This window comes from Herpailurus yagouaroundi, unplaced genomic scaffold (assembly GCF_014898765.1).
Source record: "Herpailurus yagouaroundi ecotype Mexico unplaced genomic scaffold, PumYag 29, whole genome shotgun sequence".
In the NCBI taxonomy this organism is placed as follows: domain Eukaryota; kingdom Metazoa; phylum Chordata; class Mammalia; order Carnivora; family Felidae; genus Herpailurus; species Herpailurus yagouaroundi.
The window spans coordinates 89436199-89448817 of NW_024412377.1; the positions used below are offsets into that span (position 1 = coordinate 89436199).

The window sequence follows — 12619 nt, forward strand, 5'->3', positions numbered from 1 at the left end:
GTCAAATAATCAGAGACTAGGCCCTTGTGACGAGCCACTCCTCCTTTCTTTCATTGTTTGCCTTCTCCACAAAGACAAACTGTGCAATTCTCTTTTTGTAAGTTAGATGATAATTCAGTGTATTTATACACTGTTTACTTTATTTAATAAATCATCATATCTAAGGATTTCCTAAATTAATGCTAAATAGAAAAAAGTAGGAAAGAGGTAAATATTTTCCTCCTGAATCTAATCTTTTATTAATCTGCATACATGTTATTCCAAATATATACATGTAGATCGCCACATATATATGTGCATAGAATGTATAAATACATATATATTATACATGAATGATTTATTACAGAAATATCAGTGTTTCTAGATTACACTGCATACTTGATGAGCTGTCATTAGTGCAGAAAGGATACATAGCTTTTCAACAAAAGAAAAGAATGAGGCTGCCAGAGTGTTGCAGTGGTTTGGGCTTTTTTTTTTTTTTTTCCAGCATCCATCCCTGCCAATCTCTGCACTGCCAGTAGGGAAAACCATATCCATGGCAACCAACCGTACCATTCCAACCCACATCAATGACGCCTCCAATCTAAACTGTCAAATATTCTATGCACATCATGTAAAATAGGTCTCTTTCCCCTTATACCTCTGTGCATCTCGTTTCCGTGGCTACATGTTTATGCAAATGAGAATTGTCCTTTCTCTCTCAGGTTGATTGAACACTGAATTTGTTTTGCACCTTGGCAATGCAAAGCCATGCTGTCTTGCCACCTGGTCTACCACATAATTGCAAAAAATTACATTATAATGATAACTGTCCCCAAATTAGCCTGATAACACCATCTACCTGCCTTGTGAGCGAAAGAAACAGTGTGCAATAAAGAAGGATGTTAAAACAGAGTCGAGATAGGGGAATAATGTTTAATTGGCTCTCCAGAGTCTACTAATTTTCAGAATTGGAAACCTAGTGTTTGATTTGTTCTTTTTAGTCAGTGAGAAGAAAAAATATCCTTCATAAATTCTGAATGACAAATTTGCCCATCCTTTTTTGCATGTGGTTCCAGCATCCCAGGGAATCTAAAGTGTCATTTCCTCTCTGGAAGAAAGGAAGCACAAAACAAGCTAGGTACGTACTCTAAATTTTCACTCAGTATCAGCTCCAGCTGTAAATTTCCCTCAATCCCTGTGTCTCCCTCATTCTTTTTCCCCAAACCCCTCAAAATCTTGGATCAATATCTTTCTGTTATAGTTAAGATGCAGGATTTTTATAGGATGGCACATATTAAAATTAGAATACCTAGAATAAAATTAGAATAAAATAAAGCTGGGAATCTAAAAGAATTGCCTTCTTTCCTTCCCCATCTCCTTGAATCTCTTGCTCCCCACATTATTATATCCTGCAAATAATTTTGTTGTGGTAGTGGTTAGTTTCTTTTTAAGAAAAATCACAATTAAGCATCTTGCAAATTATAAAAATGATCAATTCCCTTTTATTTCATTCATTTTTAATTATAACTTACATTGAAATGGTGACTTTGACTAAGGATATTTTTAATGCTAATTTTTCTACAAAAAAGGACATGACAGGTAAAAATGTAGTTTGTAGTATATTTCCCCAGGGTGTAAGTGACAAAATCAAAGATACTAAATTCTATTATGATAAATGTTGGGGATATTATTATTTCTCCCACTGCTTAATTCCTCTCTTTCTGCAAAACAAATACTTCACTATTATTTTTTTAAACAGGAACAATTTTATACAATTCATGAGATTTTTGTCTCCGACTGATCTTTTGAACTTTGTTTATAAAGAGTCTGAGTCACCTTTGAGTAGATTAGGGAGACACAAAGGTTACAAAGATGGACAAAGTCTTTTTTTTTTTTAATTTAATAGATCATCTGTAAATGTGTCCTGGCCAAAAATAAAAAGTACAAAATTTCCAAAGCCAGAGCTGTAACCATCTTTTCTCCCATCTCTTTCTTCAAACTCTACATACCTTTTAGGTATTAGCTGAAGCCCCACTTTCTCCCTGACTAAGATCACAAAGTGATGACTTCCTTCTCTGATCTCTTGGCTCAATGAGTGCTGCCTTTTCAGCATTTCATTAGATGCCATTTCCTCCAGTCTGACTTGTCTCTGACACAATTGTAAACCCTGGGGCAGAGTTGGAGGAAAATAAATTCATATAATTCTTTTGTCTTTTCAATCCTTAAAGTGAATATTTTGCTCAGTTAAATTGAATATCAAGTCTTGATTGTTGCTGGGTTTTAGGCTGAGACATTTAGGCAGTGAAAAGCTAATAAATATGCCTCAGGTCATGGCAGAAGAGAAATCAACTTTTAGTGGTGTTCACTATTGTTCAAGAAATCATGTCAAATGTTTTACATAGGCAACAATAATCTGTTCCTCATTATAATTTACTTTTAAGTAGCAAATTATATTTTTCAAAAGCAATAATATTTGAAAGAGAGGACATGATGTCCTTAAAAATTCTGTTTGATTGTTATATCCCCACCAATAATGTTGTTTCCTGAACACTGCTCTTGCTTCTTTGGGGAATTACTAAGGAAGTGGAAGACCCGATTTTATAAAGATTACGTTCGAATAAGGTGATAAATACATGTAAACACAGGTGATGCAAATTAAACACCGTGGCTCAGTATCAATTATGACTGTTAATATCACCATCTAGTCGATTTATGAAATGTAATATATAAATTTCTAAGTGTTTTGGAAGGCTAAAAAAATGATCATTGATGTCATGTCCTAGAAATACAGTATGGATGAACAGCTTAAGTCAGATTTACCTGAGGAGGACAAATATTTAAGGACCTGACTTCCATAAGGTCAATTTTTTTAAAACCTAGGGTTTGTGAATTTGAACTTTCTTCACTCATTCTCAATATTGGAACTCCTCATTCTTCTAAATAGCCTTTTTTTCTGGGCAGAAGAAACTTGCTTTTAGAGTTTTACTCTATTGGGGAATCACTTGCTGAATCCGCCCTATTTCTCTTTGACTTTGCCTGTGCACGTAAACTGAAATGGAGGTACAAGTTGGCATTTATTTGCAAAGTATAAGGGCCCAAAAAGTTTGTTTGAGTCCCACAGGTGAAAAAGAAGAGAGTTTATGCAAATGACTAGAAATTGCCTTCATTCTCTTATCTACTTTTTGTATCTACACAGTTAATACTATCTAGATTTCTCCCCTAAAGAGATCTTTTTCATGGAATCGTTACAGAGAAAAATAAACTAACAAAATCCAAGAGTCTGTCAACCACAAGTACCTACTAACTTGTGAGGTGATAATACTATTATCAAATAAATAATAATCACAAATTCTTATGAGACTCTATGTTCAAAGCACTATTTTAAGCACTTTGCATAACCTAAATCATTTAATATGCATGAGAGCTTTATAAATTAGGTACAGTTATTTATTTTGTTTTACAGATGAGAAAACTGAGGCATATAGGGGTCCTCAAAATTACACAGCTGGGAACTAGATCTCCAAGACTAGATGACCTTGCTGTAAAGTCTCTAAAGTCTTAACCTTTTCATTTCTATGCCGTATGACCTTTCAAGAAATATTTTTATTTTCAATGATCACAATAAAATTTTATCAGTAAAAAAATCTCTTGAAATTATGATATCCCCAAAATTCAATCATCATAACTCAAATTCCTTTTCATTTAATCTTTCAAAACATGAAATGGAAATTTCTCTTGGGGAGAAGAAACCTTTCTGAGAGATTTCAAAATTGGAAACATTACTTTTAATGCCAGCAATGATTTAGAAGACTCATGGTGATTTTTAAAATATCCAGATACAAGTTCACTCAGTGAGTCATATAGTTAATAAGTGCCACCACTGATCTTGGCTCGCAGGATCCAGCAGGGAACCAAAGAAAGCTCATGCCCTCATGGGACTCACACTCTAGTGAGAGGAGAGATTAGAGAAAAATTGAATAGGATAGGATAGGATAGAATAGAATAGAATAGAATAGAATAGAATAGAAAGAATAGAATAGGGGTGGCTGGATAGTTCAGTCAGTTAATTGTCTGACTCTTGATTTTGGCTCAGGTCATGATCTCATTAATGGTGAGATTGAGCCTGCAGTGGGGCTCTCTGCTGGGAGTTGGAGCCTGCTTAAGGTTCTCTCTTTCTCTCTCTCTCTCTTATTCCCTCTACCTCTTCCCAGCTCACTCTCTTTCTCTCTCTATATCTCAAACAAATAAAAAAGAATAGAATGCAATGTAGTACAATACAATAGAAAACAGAGAGTAAGAAGTGCTATAGAGAAAAATTAAATAGGATAAGGGTATATGGAACGAGGAAAAGGAGGCTGCTCCTCTAACAGGCCGGAAATGGTGTTTTGGTACAGTGACATTTGAGCAGAAATCTGAAGGAAGTAAGGAGGGAGCCCAGAGTTTAGAAATTGGCTGGCTGCGGTAAAGGATTGTTAGAATGGCTGAAAAGTCTAAAGGAGAAATTGCTGCAGGAGATGCCATCAGTGAGGAAGCAGATGGTCAGATCATGGAGAATTGTAGGAAATTTTTACATACTCTTCCTTTTACTCTGAGAGAGACAGGAATACCTCCAAGCATTTTCAGCAGAGGAATGATAGGAACTGACTTCTTTTATAAAAGGATCACACTGACTCAGAGTGAAATCTGGAATGTAGGATTGGGTAAGATCCTGGAGCCCCGTTCCAGAGGCTGCTGTATCATCCAGAACAGTAAGTGATGGTGGCTTGTACCAGGATGGCAGGAGATGACTTGGGAGGAGAGATTTCAAAGTTGTAAACTTCAAGATTCTATAGTATATTAGATGTGGAGTGTGAAAACTTGAGGCATCAAGGATGACTCTATTCCATCACAAAATGAAATGGAAAGTTTTATGCTTAGCTAAAAATTATAGGTAAAAACTAAATATTTGAAATTAGTTAAAACCTATAAAACAGTTAAAATTCTTCTCGGACTCTCTGAATTTGTTAGATGCTCATTTTAAAACCATTATTGGTCATTACTTCTTAATTGCCAGTATGTTTTCAGTGCTATCCAACCCTTTGTTGAAGATGACTTGATGGATTAGCAAAATTTTCTAACTTAGAAACAACAGTTCTTCTCCCCAATACCTTTTTTTCTCATCTTCCAAATCTCAGATGTTCTCCCCTTTTGTCCTATTTCTTACACTGTTCTCTCTTAGTCTTTTTTGCCAGCTCCTCTTCCTTGGCATTTCAACTCCAGTTCTTTCTTTGTATTTTGTTATAGGCCATCTTTTTATATCAGTCTGTAACTCTACTTGGACCAGCTGCGCCCCTAGAAAAGCTTTTGTTATTATCTAAGTCCTGATGGCACTGAATTTTTAGTCTTGTACTGTTCAGTATGGTAGCTACATGCTTCTAGTGGTTGTATGCCGCTATACCATCTATATATACGATAGTGGTACTAATAGCTAAGAGTGGAAACATAAGTAATAGTGGTAGGATTACAATCCTACTGAATCCTATACATGCTATGTGTAACCATATATATATTGCATATGTTGTTTAAAATATGTTTTTTCCTGTACATACATACCTATGATAAAGTTTAACTTATAAATTAGGTGCAGTGAGATATTAATAATAATGAAAAATAAAGGAGAACAATTATAACTATACACTACAATAAAAGTTATGTGAATGTGGTCTCTTTCTCTCAAAATATCTTGTTGTCCTGTACTCACCCTTCTTGTGATGGTGTGAGATGATAAAAAGCCTACATGATGAGACAAAGTGAGGTGAATGACGTAAGCATTGGGACATAGCATTTGGCTACTAGTGACCTTCTGATGACAGGTCAGAAGGGGTGTCATTTATTTCTGGACTGCAGTTGATAACAGGTAACTAAAGCTATTGAAAATGAAACTTTGGATAGGGAGACTACTGTATAATAAATGTGACATTTAAAATCGGTAAGGAAAACGTACAATTTGATAAAAAATTGTTGTGGCAAGTACAACAAGTTAACCACTTGGCAAGAATAAATTTAAATATGTAACCCACACCTTAAAATAAAATTAATTCTCTAAATGAATTGAATATAAGTATATAATAAAATGTAAAACTACTAGAAGGAAATACAAGTGCATATGTACAGGTGAAGAAAGCCCTTTCAATCAAGACTCAGAGCAAAAATTCAAAGATCTAAATAATTAAATATTTTAAGACATTTGTGTGGGGAAAAGTACCATAATCCAAGTGAAAAAGCAAATGACAGACAAGGAAAAATATATAACTATGAGTGACAGAAAAAGGTTGATGTCTGATGTAGAAATCTTACAAACTAGTAATAAAAAGAACATATAACAGGCAAGGTACAATAATCAGAAATATAAATGATAATAGGTGATGAAAAATATTTCATCTTACTAGTAATCATAACCATGGACAAAAAGGCTAGATATCCTCTCTTTTCTCATCAATTATCAGGCTGTCAAAGAGTTAAAGAAGGAAAATGCTCAGTGTGGTTCCCTGAAAAGAAATGGGCTCTCACAAATTGCTGACTGGAGTAAAATTAGTAGAAACTTTGTACAGTGTAGTTGGAAGCAATGTATTTAATTCAGAAATTCCACTTCTAAATTTCTTTTTCAATAATCATAGAGATTCATAAAGATAGAAATGTGAAGATATATATTACAATATTATTATAATGGGGAAAATCTGAAAATAATTTAAATATACAGTTATAGGTTATCACTTGAATAACGTATATATCCATAAAATGGAATTCTATTCAATAATTACAAATGATGGGGTCAACCTATATTGATCAATATGTAGTATGTTGATGATATGTTGGTAAATGCAACATATCCAAAAAATGTCATACTATGATCCCACTTTAAAGATACATATATTTCACCCATGAACATTGAAAATAACATATAAAATATTGTTCAAAATGCTACTAGTGGTTACATACTATTAGCAGAAATATAACTAATAGCAGTTATGGTAGTAGGCTTATGGGTAATTTTTTTCTGCTTGCTTTTATTTTTTTGCATCTATTTTCTACATAAATATGAATAATTTAAATAACTTTAAAATGCAAGAAACAAATACATTTATTTAAATATCGTGATTATTAGCAATGCTAGAAGCCTTAGACCAGATGCTATGTTTATGTCATAAGAGCTCACTTGTGCCACATTTCTTCTCTACCTCCTGACACAGTGACATCTCATGTCCAGAATCTCCACAGAACATCTATGTAGGTGCTTGTATTGGAGCCCACAGACTTCAGTCCAACTCTGCAGAAAGCGAGTGCTGCCCTGCTGTCCCTAGGACAACATAGTAGTATTGGCATTGGGTGCCTGAGTTCAGAGGAGACTGTTCTTAATCCCTTACAAAAGCGTTCACTGGGATTTCCGTGCACTCTTGAGACAGCCTCGTCCTCCTTGTGCTAGGAAGATGGTTTGGTTTCAAGTTCTTTATTCTAAAATAATTATTATGTTTATCTTTAGAACTTTGTTCTAAAACAATTATTAAAAACAATAAGAGTTTTGGGGTGCCTGGGTGGCTCAGTCGATGAAGTGGCCAACTTCAGCTCAGGTCATGATCTCAGGGTTTGTGAGTTCGAGCTCCATGTCGGGCTCTGTGCTGACAGCTCAGAGCCTGGAGCCTGCTTCCGATTCTGTGTCTCCCTTTGTCTGCCCCACCCCCTCTCACGCTCTGTGTCTGACTCTCAAAGTAAGTAAACATTATAAAAAATTAAAAACAAACAAAACCAATAAGAGTTTTGCTCATTTGAATAGCAGCTCCCATTTATTTTTCAAGGATTCTTGTAAACTATGTTGGCTGCTGTCATCTTCTTGCAGGTTAGGAAAATAAGATTCAGAGATTTTACATGATTTTTTTCAAGGTGGCAGCAGGAGGATTCAAACTTGGTTATTTTTCTTTAGAATCTGAAGATCTAATTTATTTTATCACATAGCTCTCTACACCTGTCACTGAAAGCCAGAGACTTTAACTAGCAAGAAGAGAAAAACCAAACACTTGTGGTTTTAAATTTTAATTGATGAGAAATTATAAATGATTACTTCATAAAATATTTTCCAACTTTATTTTTATTTTACAATGAGGAATAGCATAAAAGAGAAGATAAAGGGAAGGTAATCTTTAAATTCTGTAAAGAGACTATTTTCTGAAAGCTATTTCTTGCCCAAGATTTTTTTTTTTAATTACTGGGCAAATAAAACTGGAATAAATACACTGTGAAATCTACTGATTTATATGTGTTACAGATGGTGTACTAGAAAGAAAACACTAAATTTGAGGAAAATATATATGACAATGCTGCAAATTATATCACCTATCTAATTCATCTAGTATTCTTCAAATGTAAATTATCATTATATTTTAAAAACAATCATATAGCTTATATCTTAAAAGCTAAAAGAAAGGTGGAAAATGGTCTAAATGTTTCTAAATCAAAGGTTTAGAGCTCTTTATAAAAGTGTAATTTGGTGTAATATTTTTCTGATGCTGAATGAACCTCCTAATGCATTAATATCCAACCAGAAACAATGTCATGCTCTATGAACATCATTGTCAAAGTGTCCAATCAATTTGTTTGTATTATGAATCATCCCCTATTCCTGTTGGTTTTCTGCGCATCAACATTCAACTAATGGGCTCAAAGTCCATGTTACATATGTTAATCTGAAACTCTTCTGTATACAACCTCTGCAGAAATAACTGAAAAGGAGAGCATATCGGTCATATTACTTTCATGTTTGAAACCTAACAGTTGCACACTCCAGGTCAATGCCAAATGGAGATTTTTCTAGTAGGTAATATAACTTTTCATTGCAAATTGGATCTGGCATGTGCTCTTGCAAATAGTCACATTTTTTTTTCTTGATTCATTCTTAAATTAGTTGTCAATGCAAGGTCAATAGTGACTTCTTCATGTCCTCCAGCTATGGGGATTGGTCCACAGCCTGCTGAAATGCTGATCAATTTTACATTATTTCATTTGTCTTCTTCATATTTACAAAAGTTCATTGGCATACAGACCCATGGGTCTGCATACTGTTTTTTAATGAGTTATAAACAGTTGTCCTCATTAAAATAATATGTTTTAGAATATTTGAAAAAGAAAAGGAAAAATCACACAGTTACCACAGCAACACAACCATTATTTGTATTTATTATCTTCTAGTCTTTTTTATTAATGAATCTTTAAAAACCATTTTATATTTTTTTAAAAATGTGTCTTATCTTTATTTCTGTTTGGCTTGTAGATACACATAATTGCAGGAATCATAATCCTAGGTTCATGACAACATTCTCATTAGTGGTTCAAGCATGTACTTATTTGTAGTACTATAAAATCCCTCAGAAATTCACTCCATCCTCCCAAAAACTATGAGTTCGACAACAACTACACTGTACATTGTGTCTCCCAGCCCTCACCTACCTTTCCCCCCCAGAAGTGTCATTCAGAACTCTATTGTTACTGTTCCCTTACTTCATATGTATGAAAAATATATAATATATATATATATACATTGCATACATATTATATACATTATAAATATATGTAATGGTGGTATATGTATACATCTATATAAATTGTAAATTGTATCTATATGTGATCCTAAAAACTATATATTTTATTTCTGACGTTATAAAAAGCTTAGTATACTGCATGTGGTCTTTTGGAATCTACTTTCTTTAATAATCTTAGTACTAAGACTTATTCATAAGGTTGTCTGTCATTCTATGGCATTTGTTATGACTCTGTATAACAAACCACAGTGCACATGCCACACTTTTTTTTTTATCTGTTCTCACTTGGATGGACATTTAGGTTGCCATTGTTATAGTCTTCATAACTATCAGTTTTAGTAGCTTCGTGGTGTTCCATCAATTTTCTTAATCAGTTCTCCATTTTTTTAAATTTAGTTGCATCTAATGCTTTGCTGTACTGGTCAAGGTTGAAGTGAGCACCTTTGTATGAATAGATTTTCTACACTAAATATTATACCTAACATAACTAGAAATGGAATTATTAAGTTGAAAGATATGAACATAATAAATATTTCTAATTTGCATCTCGAAGAATAACTCCATCAGCAATTGTACAATTACCAGGTTGCCATAAGCACGGACTTATTCCTTTTTGATTGTTAATTTAAGAGAGAGTTCTGTTTTGTTTTTAGGCTTCACTGACTTCAATCAATATTGACATATTATAGAACCTCAGATCTGGAACCTTATCTTCTGATCTGGTAATTTTCATTTGAGGAGAAAAGGCATTAAGGTAAGCCAATACAAAGGTAAAGATTACTAGTAAAATAATGACTCATAGCCTGGCTTGAAAGTCTAGTTTCAAATTCTGAATGGAATACGTTGTCAATGAGTGTTACTTATTCTTACTAGAGTGATCCTCAACTCAGAAATGATGAAGCTGAAGCTCAAAAACAAAAAAGGAGGGACTTACCCACAACTTATATAGCAAATTTTCTGTCACATTATATTGCTTTACAACTCATCAAAAAGAACGTAGACCATCCAAACTTTGATCTCATTTTCATTCTGAGTGAACTCTTTTCCACATTCCTGTAGGATTTATAATCCTGGTTTTGTAATGTAGTTAGTGCTTGAAGATGCTCCTATCATTGTTGCTCTTTTTCATGAAAAGTACTCTTTTCTTGCTGATTCTTCTCCCTCCAATTTATCCTTTATAATAGGTTGCCCCATGCTAGGTCTGGCATAGTTCATTAATACAGACTGGCTGAGCCGGCCTGTTGGAAGTTAAAGTCTTTCTACATTGGAGACACTTGCCTACCATTCCTCTAAATAAAAGACTTATAGATTACATAGTTTTGATATCTCATTTTCAACAGACTCCTTTTTTTTAATATTCTCTATGTTCAATAATATTAATATTGATTACAGTTTTCATGACCATGTGGCATAATGTGCATTGCAGTGCTTGTCTAATTTTTGTAAATTCCTGCTGTGATTTTTATGCCCTAGGAACGATCACATTACTTGGCCAATGGAAACAGTAACAGAATTTTTTTTTTTTTTTTTAGGCTCACGCAGGATGAGAACACTTGCCAGCACTCATATAGCACACTGGCTCTCTCTTCTCAATAACCACAACCACAGACAATTGTCGCTCAGCCTGATTCATCCCTAACAAAGCAAACACATATTTAACTCTTGGTCTTGATGACTAAAGTCAGCGATTTTACTCATCATAACTGCATGTTCCCACCCTTTCCTCCATGCCTGCAATCTGCATCTGAATTGCCCGGTGATTACTTTCCTCAGTTCATTTTGCCCACTCTTATAAACAGTTGCCAATCTTTTTGGCCCAGTGCAAAAATAGACCCCTGGATGGGTTTTTCGTTGTGTGTCCGAATACTGGACAAGTCTGTAAAAACAAATTCATATTTTCACTCTTGTCTTATTTCTCCCAACCTCAGCCTGGAACAAATAGCTTTCCCTAGGTTTTATTAAAAAGGAGTATGACAATATATAACATATTCTCTTTTTTTCTCCTTCTGATAGAGCAGTTTCTTTGACTATAGAAAGATGAATTTCACACATTTATCAGATAAAAGATTCTTAGCCCCTCTTCCTCCATAACTTAACTACAGCATACAACTGTTTTAGTTAGTAAAACCCTTTCCTGTGTTAAATGCATCCTTTCTTCACAGCCCTGACAGTTTATGCATTTCCTTGGAACGTGGGTTGATTTTATGTGCACAAAAAGTGGACGCTGAGCTCTTTAACACACTCTTCTCAATGGTAAGCGTACTCTGCACTGTAACACATAATGCATTTTCTCAAGGACTTTTTCTGTATTTTGAAAACAAGAACTGAAGGTATTTGGTAGATGTGGAACCTGATTCACAGAAAACTGAAATAATCAACTTGAGCTCAAACAGGCAGTGCCTGGGCAAGTTTGATCAGAACCTTGACCTTTTAACTCTCTATTTTGCTTTAACATTATGTAGAATCTTTTTTTTTCATCCAGCTAGAAAGAAAAAGAAAGAAAAAGCTTTAACAGACATTTGAGAATGAACTGTTACCTCTTACTCGTCTTGATATATAAACCCTTGACTGTCAATGCTAAACAAGAAAATATCAAGGGAAGAAATTCAGTTATATTGAAATACCATCCACAAACACCATAACAAGAAATGTAGACTTAAACAGGTAAATTCTGGTAGCTATGAACTTTTGAATGAATTATGTGAGTTAAAAGTTAATTTTGATACTGGCTGGATCTTAAAACATATTTCTCATTGAAATTATGTGTATCTGCTAAATATGTTCTTGGGAAAGAATGAAAAAAAAAGCCTATTTAATGCAAAATGGACTTGAACAATTGTAATAGTAGTACTATTTCAACTATGCCTCACATGTTTCAGTGGGAGAAAACATGTCAAGCTCTGGACTTTCACACCCAGACCACTTCAAAAGCATATGTGACTGATTCCGGTGGTAGCAGGAGATGCACAGGGAGCAGACTAAATGACAGACAAACTGAAGATGGGAGCAGGTTTCAAAACCAGTTTCTTAATTCTACATCTCTACAGGATAAATGACATTTTTCTGTC

The 12619-nt window shown here is 34.2% G+C and overlaps 1 long non-coding RNA gene across 1 annotated transcript; it reads left to right on the forward strand.

Moving 5' to 3' along the window:
• Nucleotides 1-1048: 1048 nt before the first annotated feature.
• Nucleotides 1049-12180, forward strand: LOC121041319 (uncharacterized). The gene is made up of 3 exons (XR_005795676.1): nucleotides 1049-1120; nucleotides 10205-10305; nucleotides 11714-12180. It is a non-coding gene; the product is annotated as an uncharacterized LOC121041319 (long non-coding RNA).
• The last annotated feature ends 439 nt before the right edge of the window (nucleotides 12181-12619 follow it).